Here is a 5,385-nt window from a genome sequence, read left to right as displayed (position 1 = left end):
CTCATTACATACCCATCAAATATACCTAAAACACATGCATACACAGACAACTCATCGCCAAAATGTAAACATTAAGTCACGCATACGCAAACAACCAATGGAATGGTTAGAGCATGCGCAACTGTGCTTTCCCTTGCGTTTGCGAGGGAAAATCAATTCAACTTTTCGGAAGGGCGCCCTGTACGTTGGGCACGAAGTATAGGACACTTGCATGGTTAAAAAGAAGGGCGCCACCTACGTTGGGCACGACTTCCGCCTCATTTTTACAATGCGAGAACTCTATCTTGTATTTCTAGTATCTTTGCCGCAAGAACAACGCAAAAGTTGACTTGCCGTTGCGTTGCGTTGTCAAGTTTGCGTCGTCGGTTGCCACTTGGTTGGAAGCCGCAAAACCCTCGCGTTGCGTCACTCTGCGTCGATACGTTGCGTCTGCGTCGTTGCGTCATAGTGGGAGCTTTAGATGGGCACCGCTGCTGCAGGTGTTGTTATATTTTATACGTTAATCTTAGATGGGCACCACTACTGCAGTTATGGGCACCGCTGCTGAAGGTGTTGTTATATTTTATATATTAAATCCTTAGATTGGCACCGCTACTGCACCACCACTGCAGGTGTTATTATATTTTATATTAATTCTTAGATATACGTTAATCTTAGATGGGCACCACTGCTGCAGGTGTTGTTATATTTATATATTAATCCTTAGATGGGCACCGCTATTGCATTATGGGCACCACTCATTATGGGCACCACTACTGCAGGTGTTGTTATATTTTATATATTAAATCCTTAGATGGGCACCGCTACTGCATTACGGCCACCGCTACTGCAGGTGTTGTTATATTTTATATATTAATCCTTAAATGTATTTATTTATTTATTCTTTCTTTATACTGTAAGCGCTTTCAGTATTATTTCATTGATTTTCAAAGTGGTACAGTTTAAACATAACAAAAATATATACAATATAAAGAATTGTTTAACAAAAAATAAAAAGAATATGGGCACCACTACTGCAGGTGTTTTTATATCTTATACATTAATCTTTAGATGGGCACCGCTACAGCTGCAGGGTGTTATTATATTTTATATATTTATCCTTAGATTGGCACCGCTGCTGCAGGTGTTGTTATATTTATTAAATCCTTAGATGGGCACCACTACTGCAGGTGTTGTTATATTTTATATATTAAATCCTTAGATGGGCACCACTATTGCAGTTATGGGCACCGCTACTGCATTAATGGCACCACTACTGGAGGTGTTATATTTTATACACCGCTGCTGCAGGTGTTTTTATATTTTATATATTAATCCTTAAATTTATTTATTTATTATTTATTCTTTCTTTATACTGTAGGCACTTTCTGTATTATTTCATTGACTTTCAAAGTGGTACAGTTTAAACATAGCAAAAACATATACAATATAAAGAATTGTTTAACAAAAAATAAAAAGAATATGGGCACCACTACTGCAGGTGTTGTTATATCTTATATATTAAATATCTAGAGCAAGGAGATGTTCATCTCCCTGTCTAGAGTTTCTATAGAGACGCTTACCCATGCGCTTACCATAAAGGCGCCGCTCGGGTTCGTTTGTTTCCTGTATTTTCTCCACTTAGTCAAATGGTCAAATTTTACCCCATTCGCGGGAGGGCGGACGTTCCATCAATTTTAATGCAATTAAATACGCGAAACAGCTCATTCTTTCTTCTTCTTTGGTAGCAGCGCCAAGACGCGTTGCCGCTTTGGAACTGGAATAAAGAGTAAATCATTAAATTGGTGGGTGGAAGGCCATGAAATTAACTTTAGACTGGATGGAAAACTACCAGACTGGGTGGCCCCGCCCACCTTCCCACTATAACTACATCCCTGTATATAGCATGAAGTGATTTAAAAACATTATTTTCATCACGATTATTGAGAGAAAGGAATGTGGGTCTTCGTTTTTCTGGTCTTCGGTCTTCGTTTTGTAGACGCCCAGGCCTATGTCTATAAAACGAAGACCCTAATTAAGTTCTTGATTCATTTTATTCCGATGAAATAGGTACTTTGCAACTGTTTTATGATGATTTTGAAATACTTTAAATTAAAGATAGGCCTGAGAAATAACTGGAGATCGTTTTTCGGGTTTCGGTCTTCGTTTTGTAGACACCCATAAAAAACGATTTTGATTTTGTGACAGCCTGGTGTATTATCATCAAAATAAAAGAGAAAAAATAGGGGTCTTCGTTTTATAGACACCTGTCAATCAGGTCTACGGCAAAGCGCGTCTTGGCGCTGCTACTCTGTAACCGAAAGTAATGCTTGCTATATCTTGCTATGCTTGCTATATAATCTAAGTAGGCCTATACCTTTATTCATATTGAATATGAACGAAATATGTTTGTAAGAAATCAACATGAAACAATACATAGAATTGTACCAGTGTGTCCGAGCCTTTCTAAACGTTTATACCCTTTAGAATCAGTAGTACTTATAATAGCAGTTAATTATTGCCTACTTTACACTCTACACATTTTTTTTATATAAGAACCAGTAAAATTTTGCCCAGGCTCAGTGTTCTTATTTTTTGGCCGATTTCAGGCTCAAAATGTTCTTATTTTGTTAGTTTAAACACCTTTTAAACAATAAAATATTTAATTGTACGGCAGTATGCACTGTACTGGAAATGTAGGTGAAAGTAACCCCACAAAAAAATGGCCCCCAAGTAAGATAGGTACACCTCAAAGATCTTATAAACACAAGATAGCGTTCTCCGCAATTTACGAGTGAAATTCTGTGAATAAGGCATGAATGGCGCCCTCTTGCTAAATTGGAAACTTTTGACCCTTGACCGCTCTGACCATACAGTACACCGCGCGATTTTACCTTAGGGTATCAATCCTGTGAACAGCAGAACAGGAACCATCTCAGATCCATGGCAACAGATAGGACGCCTTCTTCCAAAACTGATTACTTTTTCTCTTCGGCGCGGTAATAGCGCATGAATGGCGCCCTCTTGCTAAATTGGAAACTTTTGAACCTTGACCGACGCTTCTATTTGTTACGCGTAAATCGCGGAGAACGCTATCTTGTGTTTATAAGATCTTTGGTACACCTGTATTATAGAGGGTATTACAGTCACACCTACTGCACATAATGTACAGATATAATATTTTGGTTTTTAAAAATATAAACCTCATTTGAAATTTTACCTCAGCCTCAATTTGTCCTTATTTTCAGTTGTTCTTAATTTTTAAGCAATTTCAGCCTCAGTGTTCTTATAAAAAAAAAAAATGCACTCAACTAATCGAACAGAAATTCAACGCTGCTTTTTATACTTTCAAAGACCAGGTTGTATGTAAACACTGCCTAGGCATAGGGATATTATAATTACAATAATAGTCAATTACGGTAGTTCACTCTGTATCGACTATATACACTTTTCCTCTCGACCGACTACCAAGAGATTTTGGCCTACCCTAACTAAGCCGTAGCTTTCATATTCCACAATTAAGCAGTGAACATCACTTTCGTACGAAAGCCTATTCATGCCACTTAAGTATATAAAATCATCAAAATGTAATCCGAAATTTCGGACTAGTAATCCGAAATAACGGATTAGTAATCCGTTATTTCGAATTAGTAACTCGTTTGAAATAACGAATTACTAATTCGAAATTTCGGATTAGTAATCCGAAATAACGAATTACTAATTCGAAATTTCGGATTAGTAATCCGAAATAACGAATTACTAATTCGAAATTTCGGATTAGTAATCCGAAATAACGAATTACTAATTCGAAATAACGAATTACTAATTCGAAATAACGAATTACTAATTCGAAATAACGAATTTCTAACTCAAAATAACGAATTAGTAATACAAAATAACGAATTACTAACTCGAAATAACGAATTACTGAGTGAATTTTCAAGAGCCAGTACACATGTGACAAAGATGTGTTTGATCTTTGTTCGATATTAACGAGAGAAACACAACTGTCTCAACCAAATAATCCTGAAGAGAGTCTGTATTTGTATAATGTTTTACGAATTGCAATAACTGAATTACTTTGAGAATGAAGCTGGTTTTGTTTTTCTCAATAAACAGTGTGTACAGTAACAGGTACAACAAAAATTACGAAAAAACGAATTACTAATTTGAAATAACGAATTACTTAATTCGAAATTTCGGATTAGTAATCCGAAATAACGGATTACTAATTCGAAATAACGAATTAATAATTCGAAATTTCGGATTAGTAATCCGAAATAACGAATTACTAACCCGAAATTTCGAATTAGTAATTCGTTATTTCGGATTAGTAATCCGAAAAAACGAATTACTAATTCGAAATAACGAATTGCTTAATTCGAAATTTCGGATTAGTAATCCCAAATTTTTCGGATTACTAATTCGAAATAACGAATTACTAATTCGAAATTTCGGATTAGTAATCCGAAAAAACGAGTTACTAATTCGAAATAACGGATTACTAATCCGTTATTTCGGATTACTTATCCGAAATTTCGGATTAAATTTTGATGATTTTATATACTTAAGTGGCACGAATAGGCTTTCGTACTTTCGCGACTCGAAGCAGAATGAGTGTTAAGCAGGTGTCACGAAAATTCAGGTACCATCGATAAATTAGGTACCAGACCTAAATTCTTATTATTCTTATTATTGTTAGCCTAATTACTGTCTCTGTAAAGGAAAGTATGTTTCATCTAACCTTCCCATCATGCTCGCTGATTCTCGCTGTAAAGTGACTGGTGATTTTTTTCAACGTAAATTAGCTTTTACATATTTTTTGCTGATTGTTTATGCTAGATAATTAAGCTGTGAAGTTAAGTTGAACATAAGGTACATGCTCGATTGTATAAACTTTAGTTACTTTATTTTTTTAACGAATACATAGACATATTTAATAATTGTTTACCCAGGAAGAAAGTGTTGCAAATTTGTGTCCCATAGGCTCTGATCATCCAGACGGACAAAATACTAAAATTTAGACTAGGAAAAAAAATCTGAAAAAAATGAGTTAGGGGGAGTGGAATGTTAGAAGCAATCCACATAGCCAGATATCCTAATTAATCCCTTCTGGTCACCCTAAGCCCTGTTGACACTTGATTTTGCTTCTTGTATACAAATGGCGGCCATTTTTCAAAATGGCCGCCAAATTTATCTAAAATGTGCATAAAATTGAAACTAAGTAAGCTACAGATATGATTTTGGTGTCTAAACTCATAATTATAATGCAACAAACTAGACATATAAAAACTACTGTCACTCAAGCCAGAATGGAACATAATTAAAAATAGGTGTTTATTTGTTTAAAAATAATCGCAAAATATACTTACTTAAAATGTACATAAAATAAGAACGAGTATATAA

The sequence above is a fragment of the Anneissia japonica genome, unplaced genomic scaffold (assembly GCF_011630105.1).
Source record: "Anneissia japonica isolate Jap-2015-1 unplaced genomic scaffold, ASM1163010v1 scaffold724_len3256291_cov202, whole genome shotgun sequence".
Lineage (NCBI taxonomy): Eukaryota > Metazoa > Echinodermata > Crinoidea > Comatulida > Comatulidae > Anneissia > Anneissia japonica.
The sequence above is the reverse complement of the archived record's forward strand: the minus strand, read 5'-3'. Positions refer to the sequence as shown.